Here is a 25,939-nt window from a genome sequence, read left to right on the forward strand (position 1 = left end):
ACTTTTGGAGCTCAAATTTTGCTGTAATGGCTTTTGGGTGCCATGTCACATTTGCAAAACCCCTAATGTACCAAAACAATGGAAACACCAAAAAAGTGACTTCATTTGGAAAACTACACCACTCAAGGAATTTATCTATGGGTATAGTGAGCATTTTTACCACACAGTTTTTTTGCTGAATTCATTTGAATTAGGCAGTGAAAGCGAAAAACTTATTTTCTTCCAATAAAATGTAGAATTTTTTGATTTCCACAAGAAAAAAAGGGAAAAAGTTCCCTAAAATTTGTAAAGCAAATTCTCCAGAGTGTGGCAATACCCCATACGTGGTCGCAAACTGCTGTTTGGACACAACGCAGGGCTCAGAAGGTAAGGAGTTGAATTTGACTTTTGGAGCTCAAATTTTGCTGGAATGGTTTTCATGTGCAATGTTGCATTTGCAAAACCCCTGAGGGATAAAAACAGTGAAAACCCACCGAAAGTGACCCCTTTTCGAAAACTACACCACTCAAGGAATCTATCTAGGGGTATAGTGAGCATTTAGACCTCACAGGTATTTTGCAGAATCTATTGGAATTTTTGCTGATACGCCATTTTAGTGCACAATATGTTGTGCCCACTTTGTGCCACTGAACACAAATACCTCATAAACTGTTAACCCCTTAACGACCAAGGACGAAAATGAACGTCATGGTCGGCTGCTAGTTCCCGCACCATGACGTTCATTTTCGTCCGCATTTCAAACTGTCACTCTGTGTAAACACAGAGTGACAGACCAGCGCTGACAGCTGTCCTAGATAGCTGAGACATCAGTCTCGCCGGACAGCGGACCATCGCCGCTGCTTTCGGCAGTTAACCCCTTAAGTGCGGTGACGGAATGCCGTTGCCGCATTTAAGTGGTTTGAAGCACATCAGCAGCCCCCACGAAGTAATCGTGGGGGCTACCGATGCTTGTCACGGCAATCGGAGGTCAGATAATGACCTCCGGGTTGCCATGTACGGAAGCCTCGGAGGAACAGCCTCCGGCCGTTCCTCCTCTGCTTCCTGTCAGTGTGACAGTCACGTCACAATTAGAGATGAGCGAACTTATCAAAAGTTCGGTTCGGCTAGTTCGCCGAATTTCACAAAAAAGTTCGGTTCGGACCGAACTAGTTCTGACCGAACCTGTCACTTACGTGCGCCGAGCATGCTACTGTCCAGGGTGCTGATAGAGTTAATGGGCTGCACTAACTCTTTCAGCAACCTTCACAGTACATGCTCGGCGCGCGGAAAATACCATTTAAATGTAATAAAAAAATAAAAATTATACGTTCGTACTTACTTTCCTCCTGTCCGGCCTCCAGCGATGACGTTTCATCCCTTTCGCCGCTGCAGCCAATCACAGGCTGTAGTGGCGGTCACGTACGTCAGGATGACGCTTCATCCCACGTGACCGCCTCTGCAGCCAATCACAGGCTGCAGCGGCGACATGAATGAAACGTCATCGCTGGAGGCCGGACAGGAGGAAAGTAAGTATGAACGTATTATTATTATTTTTTGGCATGTATGTATGTTGGCATGTATGTATGTATGTATATCTGTGCATGTATGTTTGCATGTATGTTGGCATGTATGTATATATGTGCATGTTTGTATGTATATTTGCATGTATGTATGTATGTATGTATGTTTGCATGTATGTATTTTTGCATGTATGTTGTCATGTATGTATGTATGTATGTTGTCATGTATGTATATATGTGCATGTGTGTATGTATATTTGTATGTATGTATGTTTGCATGTATGTTTGCATGAATGTATGTTTGCATGTATGTATGCATGTTTGTATGTATATTTGCATGTGTGTATATATATATATGTATGTATGTATGTTGTCATGTATGTATGTATGTATATATGTGCATGTATGTTGGCATGTATGTGCATGTGTGTATGTATGTATGTATATTTGCATGTATGTATGTTGTCATGTATGTATGTATATATGTGCATGTATGTTTGCATGTATGTTGGCATGTATGTATACATGTGCATGTTTGTATGTATATTTGCATGTATATATGTTTGCATGTGTGTATGTATGTTTGCATGTATGTATGTTTGCATGTATGTATGTTGTCATGTATGTTTGTATGTATGTTGTCATGTATGTATGTATATATGTGCATGTATGTATGTTTGCATGTTTTTATTTTTGCATGTATGTTTGCATGTATGTTTATATATATATATGTGCATGTATTTATGTTTGCATGTATATTTGTGCATGCTTGTATATATGTATTATGTATCTTTGCATGTTTGTTTGTATGTATGTTTTCATGTGTGTGTGTGTATGCATGTATGTATGATAGTTTGCATGTATATATGTGTGTATGTTTGCATGTATGTATATTTGCATGTATATATGTGCATGCTTGTATATATGTATGTATGTATGTTTGTATATATGTATGTATATTTGTATATATGTATGTATGTATGGCCATGTATGATACTGTCTGCTGGCGCCCTGTATCTAAGTCAACTTCACGGCAGGCTTCTATACATGGTATAACAGTCAGTATCACACATTAAACTGAATCTAAGCCTACGACATGTTTTATTTCATTATTTTATTTTTTTACAGGTTTGGTGTTTGGACTACGTCGGTTTCGAGGACTACTTCGATGACGTTTTTTTTTCTACAATAAAATGGTTAATGAGGGTTGTGTTGGGGGTGCTTTATTTCAATAAAATATTTTATCTATATCTTTGTCTTTTTCTTTTCAAATTTTATTATTACCACTTTAGTAATGGCCGCTGTCTGAGTGACAACATCCATTACTAATGCGAGGCTTAGTGTTAGCCGGTGCAGAGGCTAACACTAACCACCATTATTACCCCGGTACCCAAAACCACCAGGGGTGCCGGGAAGAGCCAGGTACGATCCAGTACCCGACCATCTGTTGTGATGGTCGGGCTCTGGGGCGGCCGCAGGCTGGTATTATGAGGCTGGGAAGGGCCAAAAACAGTGGACCTTCCCACCCTTGTAATGCTAGGCTGCTGCTGCTGTGTTGTATCTGGCTGGTTATAAAAGTGGGGGGGACCCCACGTCATTTTTTTAAATTATTTATTTATTTAAATTTTTTTTTTTTAAAAAGACATGGGGTTCCACCCAATTTATCATAACCAGCCACATACAACACAGTGTTATTAGCCTGGGAATGGACAAAACCAGTGGCCCTTCCCACCCATGTAATGCCAGACTGCTGCGGCCTTGTATATGGCTGGTTATTAAAAATGTGGGGGACCCGTCTATTGCTAAATTTGTTAAATTCCAAAAAAAAAACGACGTGGGGGTCCCCCCCATTTTTATAACCAGCCCGATACAACACAGCAGCAGCAGCCTAGCATTACAAGGGTGGGAAGGTCCACTGATTTTGGCCCTTCCCAGCCTCATAATACCAGCCTACGGCCGCCCCAGTACCCGACCATCACAACAGATGGTCGGGTACTGGATCGTACCAAGCTCTTCCCGGCACCCCTGGTGGTGGTGGGTACCGGGGTAATAATGGGTGGTTAGTGCTAGCCTCTGCACCGGCTAACACTAAGTACCGCCTTAATAATGGACGCTGTCAATCAGCCAACTGCCATTATCTAGGCACTAATAAAGTTTGAAAAAAAAACACAAAGACAATTCTTTTTTATTGAAATAAGAAATCCCCAACAAAACCCTCGTTAACCATTTTATTAAAATTTGAAAAAACGCAGATCTACGCAGTAGTCCAACGAATCGTAGATGTAGTCCAATCGGTACATCAAAATCTGCAACAACATAAAAAAACAGTTATCAATGTGAACAATACCAATACTTCTACTCTCCTACACACACATATATACACGCACACACACACAAACAACCATACACAGACACACATATATACACAAACACAACAAGATATACACACACACATAAACAGACAAACACATATACACGAACTCACACATATCCAAACACACACACACACACAGTTATACACACATACACGAACACATATACACAAACACATATACAAACAAAAACACACATACCCAAACACACATATACACAAACACATATACACAAACACACCCATATATACACACAAACACACACCCATATACACACATATACACATATACAAAAACACACACAAACATCTACACACAAACATATACACAAATACACCCATATATACACAAACATATACACAAAACACATATACACAAACACACCCATATATACACACACACATATAAAAACAAAAACAGACAAAGTCACATACCCAAACACACATATATACACAAACACACATACACAAACACAGTTTCTTTTAAATGCTGCTGGGGAACCCGCTCGATCCACTATATAAGGCTGCGCTACAGTGCAGCATTTAAAAGAAACAGGATCCTGACCTGTCCATAGAGTTTAAGGCAGCACAGAGTATTTCAGGAGATGAGCGTGCAGATTCAGTGCTGCTGCGAACTCTGCTCTTACCATTACGTAGCTCTCAGTCTGTTACCTCTCCTCCACTCCTGTCCTCCAGAACACCTTCACATGATTGGCAAGTCACCACGTAATGGTAAGAGCAGAGTTCACAGCAGCACAGAGTATTTCAGGAGATGAGCGTGCGGATCTTGTGCGGGGTGGTGACTTGCCAATCATGTGAAGGTGTTATTGAGGACAGGAGTGGAGGAGAGGTAACAGACTGAGCTACGTAATGGTAAGAGCAGAGTTCACAGCAGCACTGAATCTGCACGCTCCTCTCCTGAAATACTCTGTGCTGCTGTGAACTCTGTTCTTACCATTACGTAGCTCAGTCTGTTACATCTCCTCCACTCCTGTCCTCTATAACACGTTCACATGATTGGCAAGTCACCACCACGCACAAGATCCGCACGCTCATCTCCTGAAATACTCTGTGCTGCTGTGAACTCTGCTCTTACCATTACGTGGTGACTTGGCAATCATGTGAAGGTGTTCTTGAGGACAGGAGTGGAGGAGAGATAACAGACTGAGAGCTACGTAATGGTAAGAGCAGAGTTCACAACAGCACTGAATCTGCACGCTCATCTCCTGAAATACTCTGTGCTGCCTTAAACTCTGTGGACAGGTCAGGATCCTGTTTCTTTTAAATGCTGCACTGTAGCGTAGCCTTATATAGTGGATCGAGCGGGTTCCCTAGCAGCATTTAAAAGAAACAGGATCCTGACCTGTCCACAGAGTTTAAGGCAGCACAGAGTATTTCAGGAGATGAGCACGGGCAGCCGTTCGTTTTTCCGAGCCGTGCTCCCATCATGCACACGACCGTAAAAACACCCGTTATTGCGGGTCGTAATTACGACCCGCAATAACGGGCTCATAGACTTCTGTTACCCACGGGTACCTTTCCGTATTCTCACGGGAAGGTGCCCGTGCCGTTAAAAAAATAGAACATGTTCTATTTTTCTATTTTACGGGCCGTGCTGCTATAATTATAATGACAGCACGGTTCGCAAAAGCGGCCGGCTGCCCGTGGCCGGCCGGCCGTGCTCGTAGTTACGAGTCGTAATTACGAGCACGGCCCGTAAAATAAAAAAATAGAACATGTTCTATCTTTTTAACGGCACGGGCACCTTCCCGTGAGAAAACGGGAAGGTACCCGTGGCTAACAGAAGTCTATGGGCCCGCTATTTCGGGTCGTAATTACGACCCGTGATAACGGGTGTTTTTATGGTCGACTCGTGTGCATGAGGCCCCGTAATGACGGGTGGCTACATGTGTGCACCCATCATTACGGCAGCGTTGCTAGGTGACGTCAGTAAGGGTATGTGCACACACACTAATTACGTCCGTAATTGACGGACGTATTTCGGCCGCAAGTACCGGACCGAACACCCTGCAGGGAGCCGGGCTCCTAGCATCATATTTATGTACGATGCTAGGAGTCCCTGCCTCTCCGTGGAACTACTGTCCCGTACTGAAAACATGATTACAGTACGGGACAGTTGTCCTGCAGAGAGGCAGGGACTCCTAGCATCGTACATAAGTATGATGCTAGGAGCCCGGCTCCCTGCACTGTGTTCGGTCCGGTACTTGCGGCCGAAATACGTCCGTCATTTACGGACGTAATTAGTGTGTGTGCACATACACTAAATAGTCACTGTTCAGGGTGCTGAAAGAGTTAACTGATCGGCAGTAACTGTTTCAGTACCCTGGACAGTGACTACCGATCACAGTACCTGTAAAAAAAAAGACGTTCATACTTACCGAGAACTTTCTGCTTCCTCCAGTCCGGTCTCCTGGCCGTTGCCTTGGTGACGCGTCCCTCTCGACATCCGGCCCGACATTCCTTGATGACGATGCAGCCTTGTGAGCGCTGCAGCCAATCACAGGCTGCCGCGGCCTCTGCAGCCAATCACAGGCTGCAGAGGCCTCTGCAGCCAATCACAGGCTGCCGCGTCAGAAAAGGTCGGACTGGAGGAAGAAGAGGGACTCGTTAACAAGACAACGACCGGGTACGTATGAAATGCTTTTTATTTTATTTTTAATCAGCAGCCTCTTTTCTCTATCAGTGATTGATAGAGATAAGTGGCTGCCGATTTGTATAATGTTTTTGACCGGGTTCGGTCAAAACGGGTTCGGCCGAACCCGGTGAAGTTCGGATTCGCTGCGAACCGAACTTTACCGGAAGTTCGGACCGAAACCGGGTTCGGTTGTCCCGGTTCGCTCATCTCTAGTCACAATGACAGTTAGAGTACATTACACTACGTGTGTAGTGTAATGTACTCTAGCAGCGATCAAAGCTGCAAGACTAAGTGTCCCCTAGTGGGACAAGTTAAAAAGGTAAAAAAAAGTAATAAAAATGTTTTAAAAAAAGTGTAAAAATAAAAGTTATAAGTTCTATAAACACAAAATGCTTTTTTTCCCTATAATAAGACTTTTATTATAGAAAAAAAATGAACACGTTAAAAAAGTACACATATTTGGTATCACCGCGTTCGTAACGAACCCAACTATAAAACTATAATGTTCTTTTTCCCGCACGATGAACACCCCAAAAAAAATCAATAAAAAACTACGACAGAATCGCAATTTTTTTGGTCACCACCGCTCCCTAAATAAAGAATAAAATGTGATCAAAAAGTCGCATGTACCCGAAAATAGTACCAATAAAAACTTCTATCCGTCCCGCAAAAAACAAGCCCTTACACAGCTTTTTTGACTAAAAAATTAAAAAATTACGGCTCTCAGAATATGGTGACACAAAATTTTGTTTTTTTTATAAATAAGTCATTTTATTGTGCAAACGCTAAAAAAAAGGACCAAACCTATATACATATGGTATCGCCGTAACCGTACCAACCCGCAGAATAAAGTAAAAATGTCATTTATAGCGTACGGTGAGCGCCGCAAAAAGAAAACCTAAAAAAACGGTGTCAGAATTCCTGTTTTTTGCTCAGGATTGCAAAAAAATTTAATAAAAAGTGATCAAAAAAATCGCATGTACCCCAAAATGGTACCAATGAAAACGACAGATTGTCCCGCAACAAATAAGCCCTCACGCAGCTCTATTGATGGAAAAATAAAGAAGTTATGGCTCTTGGAAAGCGGGGAGTGAAAATCTAAAATAAGAAGGCAAAAAATGGATCAGTCCTGAAAGGGTTAATTCATTTCTAATGAAAAAACGTATGACCCCATGTGGGGTATTTCCGTACTCGGGAGAAATTGCTTTATAAAAAATGGTTGTTTTTTTCCTCCTTTATCCCTTGTGAAAATGAGAAAATGCAACATTTTAGTGGAAAAAAATGTTGATATTAATTTTCGCGCCCTAATTCCAGTAAACTCTGTAAAAGACCCGTGGGGTGTAAATGCTCACTATACCCCTAGAAAAATTTCTTGAAGGTTTTTCCAAAATGGGGTCACTTTTGGTGGGTTTCCACTGTTTTGGTCCCTCCAGTGCATTGCAAATGCGACATGGCACCGAAAACCATTCCAGCAAAATCATAAATCCAAATGGCGCTCCTTCCCTTCTGAGCCTTGCTGTTGGTCCAAACAGCAGTTTATTACCACATATGGGGTATTGTCGTAATCGGGAGACATTGCTTTACAAATTTTGGGGTGCATTTTCTTCGTTATTCCTTGTAAATAATAAAAATTTCTATGTTGTTTCAGAAAAAAAGTAAATTTTAATTTTTACAGACTAATTCCAATATATTTAGCGAAAAACCTGTGTGGTCAAAATGCTAACTATACCCCTAGATAAATACCTTAAGGGGTCTAGTTTTCTAAATGGGGTCGTTTATGGGGAGTTTATATCGTTCTGGCAGCTCAAAGCGTCTCCAAATGTACAGTGGGGCCTAAAACATTTTCAAGCAAAATATGAGTCCTGAAAGCCTCCGGGTGTTCCCTTCCTTTTGGGTCCTGCCGTGTGTCCAGGCAGCGCATTAGGGCCACAATGTGGGTATTTTTGAAAACAGGAGAAAGAGGGTGATAGGTTTTGGGGTGTGTTTCTTCATTTTCATGTTCGCTTTACAAAGAAATCGGTCTTCAAACTAATACTTTTATGAAAAAAGTGAATTTTTTTTTTTTCACCTGATATGCATTAAATTTAGCAAAGAACTGTGGGGTCAAAACACTTACTATACACCTAAATAATTACGTTATGGGGTCTAGTTTTCTAAATGGGTTCATTTATGGGGAGTTTCTATCGTTCTGGCAGCTCAAAACCTCTCCAAATGTACAGTGGGGCCTAAAACATTTTCAAGCAAAATATGAGTCCTGAAAGCCTCCGGGTGCTCCCTTCCTTTTGGGTCCTGCCGTGTGTCCAGGCAGCGCATTAGGGCCACAATGTTGGTATTTTTGAAAACAGGAGAAACAGGGTGATAGATTTTGTGGTGTGTTTCTTCATTCTCATGGTCGCTTTACAAAGAAATTGGTCTTCAAACTGATACTTTTATGAAAAAAAGTGAAATTATTATTTTTTTCACCTGATATGCATTAAATTTAGCAAAGAACTGTGGGGTCAAAACCCTTACTATACACCTAAATAATTACGTTATGGGGTCTAGTTTTCTAAATGGGTTCGTTTATGGGGAGTTTCTATCGTTCTGGCAGCTCAAAACCTCTCCAAATGTACAGTGGGGCCTAAAACATTTTCAAGCAAAATATGAGTACTGAAAGCCTCCGGGTGCTCCCTTCCTTTTTGGTCCTGCCGTGTGTCCAGGCAGCGCATTAGGGCCACAATGTTGGTATTTTTGAAAACAGGAGAAACAGGGTGATAGATTTTGTGGTGTGTTTCTTCATTCTCATGGTCGCTTTACAAAGAAATTGGTCTTCAAACTGATACTTTTATGAAAAAAAGTGAATTTTTTTTTCACCTGCTATGTATTAAATTTAGCAAAAAACTGTGGGGTCAAAATACTTACTATATCCTTAGGTAAATACCTTAAGGGGTCTAGTTTTCTAAATGGGGTCATTTGTGGGGTTTTCCATCACTCTGAGACCTATGAGCCTCTGAAAACCTGGTTTGGTGCAGGAAAACAAAATGTACTTCAAAATTTATAAAATTATTATTCAATTTGTAAGTCCTCTAAATTGCTGAAAATGTATTTTATTTTTTCAAAAGTGCTGCCAAAATAGGGTAAAGAGATAGAAATATATATTTAATTAAAAAAATTGTACAGTATGTGTGTACATATGTGACATATTGCAGTTAAAAATAGGGGAAAATGGTAATTTTTACAAAATTTCTTCCATTTTTCTATTTTTTTATTAATTTCCGCAAATCGTATCAGTCTACTTTTACCACTAAAATAAAGTACAACATGTGACGAAAAAACAATGTCAGAATTACTTGGATATTCAAAACTTTCACAGAGTTATTCTCTGATAAAGTCAGACATACCAGATTTGACAAATCTGGCTTGGTCATTAAGGTACAAACATGCCCGGTCATTAAGGGGTTAAGCAGGTTCTCCCTGGAATGGTAATGACATATACAGTATGTGGACGTAAACTGATGTTTGGGCACACTGTAGGGTTCAAAAGGGAGGGAGCGCCATTTGGCTTTTGGGGCACAGATTTTGCTTAGTAGTAGTAGTAGTAGTAGTAGTAGTTCTAATTGGGGTTTTGCTGGTATTTCAGTTTATAATGTGGAGATATATGTAAGCTGGGCAAAGTACATCAGGGTATAATAAGGCTACATTCACACAACAGTGAAAACGGCTGTTTTTTTAATGGTCCATGAATACTGGCCGTCAAAAAAATAGGACATGTCCTATTTTTGGCCATTTTCACGACCAGAAAGCTCTCATAGAACTCAATGGATTCGTTTTTAATGGCCGTTTTTCAGGAATCAATCCTTGGGCATTAAAAACTGATCCTGGCCAAGAGGACTCTCAGGGCACAGCACTATTTTAAGCACTGAGCCCGGCGAAGCCCTTAACGTCACTGCTGTAATCGCTGGCAAGAGTGTCGGGAACGCTTTGGCCTGGCAATACGCTCCTAGAGAGAGCCCCTCATGTCGATGACCCTATAAGGACAGTGACGTCAGGGGATCCTCCAGGAGCGGAATCCCCGGCCAGAGCATTGCTGACTATGGACTTTCCATATATATAGTACTGTGCAAAAGTTTTAGGCAGTTGTGGAAAAATGCTGCAAAATAAGAATGCTTTCAAAATTAGTAGTGTTAATAATTTGTTTAATCAATTAACAAAATACATTGCAAATGAACAGAAGAGAAATCTAAATCAAATCAATGTGACCACACTTTTCCTTCAAAAGAACATCACTTATTCTAGGTACACTTGAACAGTCATGGATTTTGTAGGATTATACTCAGGTGTATGATTAACAAATTATACCAAACAGGTGACAATGATCATCATCTTCATATGTAGGTTGAAATAGAGTTATTAACTGTAACAGAAACAGCTGTGTAGGAGGCTTAAAACTGGGTGAGGAACAGCATAACTAAGCTACAAAGGTGAGGTTGTGGCAGACAGTTTCATGTCACAGATCCAGCATAGCAAGACTGAGCACAGCAACAAAACACAGTGTACTGTAGTTATATTGCATCAGCAAGGTCTAACCCAGGCAAATGTTTTAAAGCAGACTGGGGTTTCAAGATGTGCTGTTCAAGCTCTTTGGAAGAAGTACAAAGAAACTGGCAATGTTGAGGACCATAGACGCAGTAGTCGGCCAAGGAAACAGTGCATCAGATAAAAGACACATCATGCTTACTTCCCTTAGAAATCGTAAGATGTCCAGCAGTGTAATTAGCTCAGAACTGTAAAAAACCAGTGGGACCCAGGAACACCAGTCTACTGTTTGAAGAAGTCTGTCCAGAAATGGTCTTCATTGAAGAATTGGGGCCAAAATGCCATACCTTCGATGGGGAAACAAGGATAAACTGGTCAACTATGAACAAAAACATATGAACTGTGGTGCAGAAAAATGGCAGCATGTGTTCTGGACTGATGAGTCAAAATTTGAAATATTTGGCTGTAACAGAAGGCAGTTTGTTTGCCGAAGGGCTAGAGAGTGGTACAATAATGAGTATCTGCAGGCAACAGTGAAGCATGTTGGAGGATCCTTACAAGTTTGGGGCTGCATTTGGAGTTGGGGATTTGGTCAGGATTAATAGTGTCCTGAATGCAGAGAAATACAGGCAGATACTTATCCATCATGCAATAACATCAGGGAGGCATCTGATTTTCTCCATATTTATTCTGCAGCAGGACAACGACCCCCAAACATACAGCCAATGTCATTAACCCCTTCGCACTCAGCGACGTACTATTCCGTCGTGCTAAGTGCATCGTTCGCACTCAGCGCCGGAATAGTACGTCGCGGGAGTAACAGCCATTTCGGCCGTCTTCCCGACACATACAATAGCTGTGACAGTTGCTGTCTCGTACAGCAGTTGCTGCAGCTCCTTCAGCGGGGACCGATCGCTGTGTCCCTGCTGATTAACCCTTTGGAAGCCGCGTTCAATAGCGATTGCGGCTTCTTAGGGGTTAAGCTACCATCGTTGGCTAGCTACACGATAGCGGCCGGCGATGGTGGCTATGGCAACTGGATGTCTAACAATGGCATCCGGCTATGCCATCTACGGAAGCCTAGTGGGTCCTGACTAAGTCAGGACCCACTATGCTTGCTGTCAGTGAGTAGCTGACATCTCTAATACACTGCACTACGCATGTAGTGCAGTATATTAGAATAGTGATCAGGGCCTTTGGCCCTCAAGTACACTAGTGGGACAAAGTAATAAAGTTAAAAAAAGTTAAAAAAAAGTTGTGTCAAAATAAGAAAATAAAAGTTTTAAAAGTAACAAAAGTAAAAATCCCCTTTTTCCCTTATCAGTCCTTTATTATTAATAAAAAAAAATAAACAAATAAACAATACATAATTGGTATTGCCGCGTCTGTAACGGTCTGAACTACAAAAGTCTTTTGTTATTTATGCTGCGCGGTGAACGCCGTAAAAGAAAATAATAATAAACCATACCAGAATCACAATTGTTTGGTCACTTCATTTTCCAAAAAATGGAATAAAAAGAGATCAAAAAGTCGCATGTACCTAAAAATGGTACTGATTGAAACTACTGTTCGTTACGCAAAAAATAAGTCCTCACACGGCTTTCTTGATGGGAAAAAAAAACGTTATGGCTCTTAGAATAAGGCTACACGAAAAGTACATGATTTTTAATAAAAAGTATTTTATTGTGCAATTGCCATAAGACATAAAAAAAACTATAAACCTATGGTATCGCTGTAATCGTATCGCCACGCAGAATAAAGTGAATATGTCATTTGTAGCGCACGGTGAACACTGTAAAAAATTTTTTATAAAAACAATAGTAGAATTGCTGTTTTTTAGTCACCACGCCTCTTAAAAATAGAACAAAAACTGATCAAAAAGTCGCATGCACCCCATGAAAACTACACTGAATTCCTCAAGGGATCTAGTTTCCAAAATAGGGTCACTTTTGGGGGGTTTCCACTGTTTTGGCACCACAAGACCTCTTCAAACCGGACATTGTACCTAATAAAAAGGAGGCCTCATAATCCTCTAGGTGGTCCTTTGCTTCGGAGACCGGTGCTTCAGTCCTTTAAAACACTAGGGCCACATGTGGGATATTTCTCAAAACTCCAGAATCTGGGCAATAAGTATTGAGTTGCGTTTCTCGGGTAAAACCTTCTGTTTTACAGAAAAAAATTGAATAAAAAGGATTTTCTGACCAAAAAACTTAAATATGTAAATTTCACCTCTACTTTGCTTTAAATTCCTGTGAAACACCTAAGGGTTAATAAACTTTCTAAATTCTGTTTTGAATAATTTGAGGGGCTTAGTTTCTAAAATGGGGTGTTTGATAGGGGTTTCTAATATATATAAGCCCCTCAAAGCCACTTCAGAACTGGAACCTAAAAAAAAAAAAAGACGCTTTTTCTTATACCACACTCCGATGTACCGCATGCCTGTGTCCAGGATGCGTTATGAGGCAATACTTTGCTTCTTACATTACACTGATAATGATCAGTGCCCACCCCAAGATGACCCCAGTTTTGACCGTTTGTATAAACATAGACGCCTATTAGACCATTTCAGTGCCCAGTTTTCACAAGCATACACCCCCGACAATTGTATTTCTATTGATGAGTCCTTGGTACATTTTAAAGGGATGCTTCAATGCCGCCAGTACCTGCCGAGTAAGAGAGCAAAGTATGGCGTGAAGATGTATAAGATGTGCGAGAGTGCATCAGGGTATACCTACATATTTAGGATATATGAAGGGAAGGACACCAGTATTCAGCCCCCAGAATGCCCCCCCTTACTGGGAATTAACATAAAAATTGTGTGGGATTTGGTGCACCCACTGCTGGACCAGGGTTACCACCTCTACCTGGATAATTTTTATACCATCGTCCCACTCTTCAAGTGCCTCGCTTCCAGAAGTACTGCGGCATGCGGCACTGCTAGAAGAAATCTGACAGGCCTCCCTAATACTCTGCTTGAGCAAATAAGAAGGGGCCAGAGCAGGGCAATTCTAGCAGCAACTTATTGTGTGTCAACTACAAGGACAAGAGAGATGTCACACCAGTACCCATGTACCAGGACAAGGTACCAGTACAGAGACCCCCAAACCAGACTGCATCCTGGACTACAATAGGTACATGGGAGGGGTGGACATGTCAGATCAAGTCCTGAAGCCCTACAGCGCCGTACAGTGTGGTATAAGAAGCTGGCCGTGCACATCATACAGATGGCATTATACAATGCGTACGTGCTACGTCGATGTGCAGGCTAGATGGGAACTTTCCTGGAATTTCAAGAGGTGATTATCAAGAACCTAATCTTTAGGGACGAGGAAGGGGGGGGCACCCAGTACTTCTGGAAGCAACACGTCGTACCAGGGCAACACTTTCCAGGAGAAGTTCCCCAAACTGGCAAGAAGGGAAAAAGTCAACAGAGGTGCAGAGTCTGCAATAAGAGGGGGATAAGGAAGGACACAATATACCAATGTACACGTGTCAAGGAAAACCAGGGTCTGTATGAAAGTGTTTTCAAATTTATCATACATCCCATGATTTTCAATCTACCCTAGTTTTACTTACCCTGATGCACTCCGCACAGCTTATCCCCCTCATTACCCACATTACCCACATTACAATTTATGGGGTGTATGTCTCCGGTGGCGCATGCTGGGCACAATATATCGAACACTTAACTGGAGTATATGTATCGAAAATTTCAAATCTCACTCTGTACCATCTGCTGCGCATTATCTTTTACACAATACTTGTGGGGTCAAAATTCTCACTACACCTCTAGATGAATGCCTTAAGGGGTGTAGTTTTTAAAACGGGGTAACTTCTCGGGGTTTCCACTGTACTGGTACCATAGGGGCTTCTGCATACATGACTTAGCCTCAGAATATCCCCAGTAGGCCAAATGGTGCTGCTTTTCCTTCTGAGCCCTCCCATGGGCCCAAACGGCAGTTTATCACCACAAATGGGGTATGGCCGCACTCAGGACGAATTGGGCAACAAAATGTGGTATTTTATTCCTTGTAAAAATAAGAAATTTTGAGCCAAAACTACATCTTATTGGAAAAAAGATTTATTTTTTTTAATTCACAGCCCAATTCAAATAAATTCTGTGAAAAAAGTGTTGGGTCTAAATGGTCACAACACCCATAAATGAATTCCTTGAAGGGTGTAGTTTCCAAAATGGGGTCACTTCTAATGGGTTTCCATTGCTTTGATACCTCTGGGGCTCTGCAAATGTGACATGGCACCCGAAAACCAATCCAGCAAAATCTGGGCTCCAAAGAACACATAGTGCTCCTTTCCTTCTGAGGCCTCCCGTGGACCCATAATCACCCACAGGACTGTGGCTTTTATTAACAACCAAACTCCCATACAATAGCGAGAGGGCTCCCTTTACTATAAAGCCCAAAGTTGCCAGCCAAAATAGTAAAAAAAATACCTTACAGGGGTTTTCCAGGACTAACTATGTAATGGCAATATTACTGCAGCTGCCAAACCAAATAACTTTATAAATATCTTACGTGGCCGAAAATGCCCTGATTTTTCAAATGCATTTCGGGTCACATGACACCTATTCCATATGATTTAAGACTTCCGGTGATGTCCCATCCACTCTGTGGCAGAGCTCTCTTCCGGCCTCCTTAATATTCAGAGCATCATGAAGTGACGTCAGTTACAGGGTGTGGCCCAGATTTGCTCTGATCTACACAGAGCACGCATTGTTCAAACACCTGTTTGCATCAGGCATGCTCAGTCCATTTCCTCAAATGCGCCTGTAATAGTGATTGGTACCACACTGTAACAAGCAAAACGAGGAGGAGGATTTACCGGTAAAGGATCGCTGTGTAGAGGGAACATTTTCTTCAGGAAACGGGGTAGAAAGATGGTGCTGGGAGGTGGAGTGGATGGTCTGTTACTGAACTGAGGAGGCGCGCTGGGCACTTCTGGAGATGCCAGCACTATGAAATGTGGCAAACAAAGTCTAGGAGGACTGGAAACTGCCATGGACCATGGATGCAAACAAACACTGGATACACTCCAGCAGACTGGGGATCATCAGAAAAAGAAGAGTCGTATCAGAAAACCCCTTTAATAGGATTTTTGTTTTTTTTAAAAAAGGTCTAAATTAAAATTTAGATAGGATTGTAAAAAGTGTTAAAAAAAATACATAAAATAAGGTTTGCTAAATATATGTTAAACAAAATAATTCTGGCCTTACTATTTGCTAAACTCATTTGCTGCATGGGGCCCCATGAATACTTCTATCCATATATCTGTGTAGATAGATAGATGATAGATAGATAGATAGATAGATAGATAGATAGATAGATAGATAGATAGATAGATAGATAGATAGATAGATAGATAGATAGATAGATAGATAGATAGATAGATAGATAGATAGAAAATTTTCCTGTGAAAAAAGGGCGATTTTTTTGTTTTTTTAACTTGAAATTTAAAAAAAATATATTTCTCTAGAGCATTTTTTCCTTTTTTTTTTAAATAGATAGATAGAAAGATACAAAAAAGAAAATCAAGAGCAGCACCATGCAAAAATAAATAATACATAATAAATGTGGGTGCCAGCCTCAGGATAAAGGCTACATCCTTCGTAATAGTATACAAAAAAATAGGCAGTACTCGAGGATATCCAAGTGAACAAAGTGATGAGCATTGATGTTTTGGCAGATGCAACTGCCTTTCTCAAGCATCATTCTTGAGAAAGGCAGTTGCATCTGCCGAAACGTCGCTGCTCATGGAATAAATTACATGACTTGATTTTTTCACTTGGAGATCCTGGAGTCCTGCCTATTTTTTTGCATACTAGATAGATAGATGGATGGATGGATAGATAGATAGATAGATAGATAGATAGATAGATAGATAGATAGATAGATAGATAGATAGATAGATAGATAGATAGATAGATAGATAGATAGATAGATAGATAGATAGTATCAAAATGCAGTAAGTTTTAGATAGGGTATACTAAACAATAACCAACTTTAAAAAAACAACATAAAGAAATGTTTATCTAAGACTGGAAATCAATTTTTTTTTTTCCCAAAAAACTTTAAAGTATATAGTAGAATATGAAAAAGTCTATATACACATTATTGCTTTGGTGTTCGGAGCTTTAGTAGCGTTTCTCGGGATCAGTGGTGTTTGTTTCAAAACATAGCATGCTATAAGCATGGTATTTTTCCTGGTGCCTTTTCAGAGACTTGTTAATGCAACTTCAAAAACACATGGAAAATTGCATGTACAAAATTACAACACATAAAAAAAATGCCAATGAAAATGCATGTAAAAAGCACCATTAAAAGCGCTTGAAACGCATGGGAAGAAAGTCTGTGTGAAGGAGACCTTATACTTCTATTTTGAGCCATTAAAAACATTTCAATGATTAGTTACTCAATAATCACCCAAAATACTAACTAGCAGTTATCACCTATCCAGTGGATAGGTGATAACTTGTTACAACCGGAATGCGGCTTTAATAAGTTATACTGAATTGACCCTATGTCTTTCTTTTCAATTACCTTTTTATTAAGATATGCAAATATAATACAACGTATCCAGTAATAGTAGTAGATTGATTTCGAAATCATATGTCTTCGTAAAATTGTAAAGCATCTACACATGAATAATTAAGAATAATAAGTAGAAAAACTAGTAAGACTTATGTCTTGCTTCATTAAAGCTTTAGTTAATTGGACATCATTTTTTTTATGTGTATGTTCTGCTTTGTATACTAATTGACTAATACTACTAAAATAAACTTATCTGAACCTGTACTACAAATGAATACTGAACTAGGCCTGTTTTTTACCTATTAATCCAGATAGGTACTTATTGAACAAGAAAAGGATTTTTTTTTATTTTACTAATTCTAAAGTTTAAAGTTCTTATTATTTACAAAATGGCAACGTGATCTTAATTGACTATTATTTCTTTAAAAATCTCTTCATATTCAAGCTTTTTTACATACCAGAAGTAACAGATATTAATAAAATATTTATTCTATATCGATCATACTGTATCTACATGTAGGACAATAGTGGAAATACAATAATTATCATCAATGGTATGAAATGGTATGGTATATTGAAGGTCTTTTCATGGACTAAAACATTGATGGTCTATTCTTAGGATAGCCATCAATGCTTGATCAGTGGACGTCCAAAGTCCTGGTACCCCCCAATCAGCAAACGAAAGAAGAACAATACCTCATCAAGAGCCGCGGCCCCTTCACTGTTTACCGTAACACATACGGGTAAGACACTGTGCCTGCATACAGATTAAGGGGGGTGAAGAGCACCAGCAAGATCTTGGGGCCCTGCGTTATGATCTTCAGTAGGGGTCCTGGAAGTCGGACCCCACCAATCAAGCATTGATGGCCTAGTCTAATAAAACCCATTAATGTTTTAACAACATTCAGATAATTTGGATAAGTGATCTTTCCACATGCCACAAATGTTTGGCATATCTAAGTAACAATTATTTTAATTTAGCTTTCACATCCTAATTTACTCAATTTATAGAAATTATTTTGGACCTAACACTCTTTATCATTGATCAGAAAATACTAACCAAAGAATGTTTTAAATTGATGGACATTATCAGATGTCTTCACTTTAAGAGCAATGACTACAATAAGAGAATTATGAATATTACTTATGGTCACTTGAATACATTAGTGGAAATTGCTCTAAATTGGATTTGAAAACACAGTTGTAACAGCTTTTCTTTACAAGGTTATCCACATTCTCTTATACGTACATCAAACCTATAATAACTGAAATAGAAAAATCACACTTTGATTCCACTCTGCCATATAATATTAACACTCATTCAGCATAAACTATCTTTCATTCCTCAATATTCAAGACAAGTCTCCATTTAAGGATGCGTTCAATTTACAGGACGAGATGTATTTTTAATGGCCCAATTTTGACGAGTATATAATGTATTGAATAACTTTTCTTAAACTTTTTGGGGAGAATTGAAAATGTAAGTTTTTTTTTATTTTTTATGTTTTATTACAACTATGGCCGCGCAGTATACATGACATGTTAACTGCATTATACATATTGTTATGATTACAGAAATGGAAAAAAATATATTTCGTTTTTTTATGTTTTACTTTTTCTGGATAATAAATGTACATTTTATTAAAAATACTGTGTTTTTGTGTCACCATATTGAGAGAGCCATAACATTTTTATGTTTTCGTCACTAAAGTTTTTTTTAGGGCTTGTCTATTTCGAGATGAATTGTTGTTACTACTCACACTATTTTTGGCTATATAGAACTTCTTAATTAATTTTTAAATTCATTTTTTGGGAAAAAAAACAGGAATTCTGCAATTTCATATATTTAATTTTCAGAATAAAACATTTTAAAAGGGAAAGTAGTATGTACCTTTTTTGCTATAAACTTTATTTTTTAGTTTTTTTTAAAAGTCCTACTAGAGAACTTAAATTTGCAATCTTATGATCACTTTTATAATACATTGCAATACCACTGTATTGCAATGTATTATTCCAATCATTTTTACACTGACAGGTAGCATTTTAGGCCCTGCCTTAAGAGATTATGTCACCAGAAATTGCCATATAAAAGCAGCAGCACAGTAAGATAGTGTAGCCTCACCTGAATATAATGCTGTTTTCCTTTTTCGGACAAGTGGGCTTCATTGCAGAAATATAAGTTTATTCGTAATATGCAAATGAGCAGTTTGGAGCAAGGAGGGCATCACCGTTGCTCCAAACAACACTACATTCTCTATCCAGTCCATCCCTCCCTCCCTTCCTTCTTTGATTGACAGGGCCGCTGAAGTTTCACGGGTCAAATTGGTTGTACTGTGCATGTGCAGATTACGTCACACTATTCTATGCGTAGTGTGACGTAATCGGCGCATGCTCAGTAGAGCCAATTTGACACGTGAAACTTCAGTGGCCTTGTCAATCAGAGAAGGAAGGGAGAAGCGGACTGGGGAGAGAACAGTGATGCCCTCATTGCTCCTAACTGCTTATTTGCATATTAGAAATACATTTATATTTCTGTAATGGACTCACATCTGAAAAAGGAACAGCGTTATATTCAGCATTATATTCACAATATCTTACTGTGCTGCTGCTTTTATAGGGAAATTTCCGGTGATAGAATTCCTTTAAGAAGGGCCTTATATGCTCATATATGTGGCAGGACTGGGGGCCTTTGTTGGGCCAATGGGTGCCATGGCAATACTTTAGAACCCTGCGATTGTGTCGCTATCGATCGCGGAATCTAAGGGTTAAACGGCTAAGATTACAGTTATCTCTAATCCCAATCTCTGCAGCAGGTTGTTAGATGTTAGCTTCTGTGCCATGATAGTATGGTGTGGTGCCCCCTCATGTCATACCATTATGGTGTGTTGTAGAAAGGATTTAAAAGAATTATAATGCAAAATTGGGCAATTATACAAAAGATACTTATTTTCTCTAAAAAGATGTTCATCCCTTTATCAGTTGTTGGAAAGAATATGCCATCCTCGAAAAAATTACTCTTTTTAATTTCCAAACTATTCTTGAAACATTTTAATACTCATAAACCAGGGCTCAAATAGACAACATTTATTCGCATCAAATATTCAGTATAAAGAGAAAGTCCAAACTACATTCCAATTCAATGTAGCAAATAAATCTAGTCTGTGCTACAAACCTAAAAATGTTATATCTTAATCCCTTACCGACATATAACTTAACTGTACTTTATAGTCCAAACTATTACAATATATTATTATTATAATTATTATTATTTAACCAGCAGAATAAACGTTATAAAAAAACAAACTTGATGTTTTTTGGTAACAACAATAATAAATACAGCTCGTCCTCCAGAAAACAAACCTTCACGCCGCTGGAAAAAAAAAAAGTTATGGCTCTCAAAAAAATATGGCGACACAAAACTATTTTTTATTTTCCAAATATTTTTTTTGTAATAGTAGTGCATTGAAAAAAAACCGATATAGATTTTGTATCGCCATAATGGGATTGACTTGTAGAATAAAGTTAACATTACATTTTTAGCACTTGGTGAACACCGTAAAAACAATACAAATAAAAACCACAGTTTTTTTCCCATTCCACCCCACAATTATTTTTTGGGATGGAAAAATAAAAAAGTTGTGGCTTTTTAAAGGTAGGGAGTAGAGATGAGCGAACCGGGACAACCGAACCCGGTTTCGGTCCGAACATCGTGAAAAGTTCGGTTCACAGCGAATCCGAACTTCACCGGGTTCGGCCGAACCCGTTTTGACCGAACCGGCTACATTTTGGCGCCTGCCACATGTTAGATGTAAAATGGAGGATTTCACAATATCACCTGACATCAGGCTACCCCATAATGCCTTGCAAACGGCTCTCCCAGCCAATCGGGAAGCAGCATAGGGGCGGGCTCAAGCCTGCAATAAAAGTCTATGCACGGAGCTCAGCGGCCATTTTACGGACAGGAGCTGTAGGGATAGCATCTCTGTGCAGTAAGGGAAAGCTTTAGGAATCTAAAAGGCAGGAATCCAGCAATCGAAGGGGCTCATCCACTACTCACTACTCAGCCAGTGTGTGAACACGCTTTTATAAGGGGCTCATCCCCGTTGCATCCAACTTGCAATACAGGCAGCCTTTGTAGTAGTACTACAACGCCCAGCATTCCCTGAGTGCACCGCGGCGTGCCTGATAGAAATTCTCATTCATTGCCATTTGCCAAGCCAGTGTGTGAATACGCTTTTAGAAGGGGCTCATCCCCGGCTGTTAACATAACGAAATAACAATCCAACTTGCAATACAGGCAGCCTTTGTAGTAGTAGTAGTAGTACTACAACGCCCAGCATTCCCTGAGTGCACCGCGGCGTGCCTGATAGAAATTCTCATTCATTGCCATTTGCCAAGCCAGTGTGTGAATACGCTTTTAGAAGGGGCTCATCCCCTGGCCGTTAACATAACGAAATAACAATCCAACTTGCAATACAGGCAGCCTTTGTAGTAGTACTACAATGCCCAGCATTCCCTGAGTGCACCGCGGCGTGCCTGATAGAAATTCTCATTCATTGCCATTTGCCAAGCCAGTGTGTGAAAACGCTTTTAGAAGGGGCTCATCCCCCGGGTTTTGATTCAACTTGCTGCACTCCAGCAGTGAAATGTCTGGTAAAAAAAAAGGTTGTGAAAGGACGGGGTAGAGGAAAAAACACCCATGCCGTGTCCTCTTCCAGTCCAAATGTTGGATCTGTTGGTGCCAGACCCAGTACCAGCATTTGTGGCACAAGACATGTGCCTGCTGGTAGTAGTAGCAGTATCAGCAAGCCAGACTTGTCCATCTCCTCCGGTGGGCGGGTTACTTTAGACAATACGGCCACTGTGGACTGGTTGGCTGGCTCGCGGTCATCTCAGCAGGAAGACTCTGACGATCTGGCTTCAAGCCAGGTTTCGTTGGATTCCAGATCCTCTACAGTTCCTTGGCACAGTGACAGTAGTAATATAGGTATTTCTAGCGTTTCCATTCCATCATCTATGTCTTCACTCCCCCTTCCTAGCGGGAAGCCATCTTTCCTGAGAGTCCTAAGAGACATCTCCTCGAGTGCGAAGGAAGATACTGAACAACATAGTGACGATGATTTGTTTTCCGCGAGTCAGCCAACGGAGTGTGTTGCGGCGGTGGTGGAGGTGGAAGCGGTGTCCGAGACGCATAGCTGTGGTAGTGGGGGTGTTGGTGGTGGTAGCCGTGGTGGCAGACACAGTAATTAGGGGGGGCATGGAGCCCGCCATGATGTCACATCACATTCACAACACAGTGACAGAAGTGGCGGGGATGATGAGGAGGGCTATGATGATGATGTTGTTTTAGACAGGACGTGGGAACCAGGTGACGAGATGATGACGGCGTCAGAGGCGGAGGGTAGTAGTGGCGGCACTGGCAGTGATAAGTAAGCCGAGGTAGGGGCAGAAGTCAATCTGCAAAACGTTGCAGCTCAGTTGATGCTGGTGTAGGCTCCCGAAAAAAGCCTGCCAGACAAGGGGCAAGCTCAGGTGGTGGTGGTGGTGGTGGTGGACGTGGTACTACCTCTTTACGGTACTCTGCCGTGTGGCAATTTTTCTGTACCTTCCCGGAGGACGAAAACATGGCACAGTGCCGTATCTGCAAGCAGAAAGTAAGGCGTGGGCAGGGCAGCAATGTAGGAACTACCGCTCTACGTAAACACATGGAGCGGCATCACAAGGCCATGTGGGACAATCGACATGCCCCACCATCATCATGTACATCTAATGAAGACCCCTCTGCCGCTACTGCTGCTGCTCCGAGTCCCTGTCATCTAAGTAGTAGCCAGGCCTTATCCACCATGTCGTTATCATCATCATTATCACTGTCATCTAGTGATCCTCCTACGTCCCGTCAGTTATCCATTACGGAATTGTTGTCCAATAAGCAACAATATATACCCAGTCATCCACTTGTCGTGCGGCTTAATTCACACCTGGCTAAGTTGTTGGTGGTGCAGTCGCTGCCGTACCACCTGGTCGACTCCGCCGGCTTCAAGCAATTGATGGCGTGCGCTCAGCCTAGGTGGCGAATACCTTGCCGACATTACTTCTCCAAAACAGCTGTCCCTGCCTTGCACAAGCACGTGGAGGAAAAGGTGTGCCAGTCCTTGCAATTATCCGTGTGCAGCAGGGTACATGCCACCGTCGACACGTGGAGCAGCAACTATGGGCAGGGACAGTACATGTCTTTCACGGCCCACTGGGTCAATATTTTGCAGTCCGATGCACCACCTCCACACTTGTATCTTTCTGGTTCAACTCTGGACACCAGGCGCCTACCATCCTCCTACTCCTCCTCCTCCTCCTTGCCCTCCTCAATGGAGGTCTTCCCGTCCCCGACAGGACACAGCGTATCTTCCACTCCTCCTCGCTCCTCTTTTCATAGGTGCAAGGTGAAGCGCCACAACGCTGTCTTACACCTGCTGAGCCTGGGCGAGAAAAGCCATACAGGGCAGGAGCTGCTGCTGTGCATCAAGGAGGAAATCGCACGCTGGCTGTCTCCACTGAAACTCACACTGGGCAATGTTGTCTCTGATAACGGGAAGAACGTTGTGGCTGCACTGCGTCTAGGTCACCTGACACACGCTCCTTGCATGGCACATGTGATCAATCTGGTCATAACACGCTTCTTACTGTCATATGTTGGTTTGAAGGGTGTGCTGGCCATGTCCAGGAGGGTTTGCGTTCGCTTTAGATGTTCGTATGCATTTAAGCACGCCCTCCTGGACTTGCAGCGTCAAAAAAATCTCCCAGAACACAGCCTGATTTGCAACGTTCCAACACGCTGGAATTCCACACTGCAGATGTTGGACCGTCTGTACGAACAGCGGAAAGCCGTGAATTATTTCCTGATGCAGCAGACGGACAGCGTTTGGAGCCAGTGTAATTTCGAGCTCAGGCACTGGCAGCTGGTTAGAGACGCATGTCGCGTTTTGAGGCCCTTTGAAGAGGCCACACGATTTGTGAGCGGTGACGCTAGCGGAATGAACGATGTTATGCCGCTGATATTCATTATGGAGCAAACGCTCACAGCGATGATTCAGCAAAGGATGGAGGAAGGATCACATCTGGCTATGGATGTTGAGGAGGAGGATGAGGATGAGGAAACAGGACCTGAAGAGGAGCTGGATTTGGAGATGGAATCACAGGAAGGGATAGGGGACGAGGCAGCCGCACAACATGACAGTGATGGTGATGACGAGTCTGACGACGACCTTGATGATGGACAACCATGGCAGTATGGGGCGGAGATGGAACCAACCGGGCCCTCTGAAACGCTGGCCAGGATGGCGAGCTGTATGCTTCGTTACTTGCGCGCTGACTGTCATATTGTTAGCATGAAGCAAAGAGATGAGTACTGGATAGCCACACTTTTAGAGCCTCGGTATAAAGCCAAAATGGGGGAGTTTTTTGCGCCTTCTGAGAGGGAGGCAAAATTGGCTTATTATCGAGAGAAGCTATGCAGCCAGCTTTCCACGGCTTTCAAACGGCAAACACCTGCAGCAAGCCTGTCTGACCAGGGGGCCACTCTCCACTGTCTCATCGTTCCACCGCCTCTGGCAGAGCTACCTCTGCAATAGGCGGCAGCAGCGGCAGCAGCAGCAGTCAATTCAGTTTGGAAAATATGATGACAACATTTTTACATCCAATACCCCGACCTGACACACATCGTAGTCACCAAAGGGATGTTCACCATCACCAGGTGCAGCACCTAAACAACCAGGTTCACTCGTACCTGGACTGTGCCCTTTCTCCGTCAGAAATGATGATCCCAGACCCCATGGACTTCTGGGTCAGCAGATTGGATCATTGGCAAGAACTGGCCCAGTTTGCCATGGGTGTACTGTCTTGTCCACCCTCCAGTGTAGCGTCAGAGAGGGTATTCAGCGCGGCAGGGGGCTTCGTCACCCCTAAGCGAACAAGATTGTCCGCCAACAGCTTGGAAAATCTCACGTTTCTGAAAATGAATCAAGCGTGGATCGGTGAGGATTTTAAAACCCCTGTGCCTGATGCCACTGATTAGATCTGACATTGCTGCTGCTGCCGCTGCCGTCTGCTACTGCCGCCTGCTACTACGGGATTCTGTCCTGTCCACTCTTTTTTTAATGTGCCGCTGTTGGTGCTGCTACTACTTCTACCACCAATCCACCCCCAGTGCCGTCTGCTACAAGCAGGCTTGCCCCACCACAGGGCTTTGTCCTGTGACTGTCCAATGTCTTTTAATGTGCTGCTGCTACTACTACTACATCCCTTGCTATCTGTGTTGGCTACCTCTACTACCACCAATACACCTCCACTGCCGTCTGCT

The sequence above is a fragment of the Rhinoderma darwinii genome, chromosome 2 (genome assembly GCF_050947455.1).
Source record: "Rhinoderma darwinii isolate aRhiDar2 chromosome 2, aRhiDar2.hap1, whole genome shotgun sequence".
NCBI classification, from domain to species: Eukaryota; Metazoa; Chordata; class Amphibia; order Anura; family Rhinodermatidae; genus Rhinoderma; species Rhinoderma darwinii.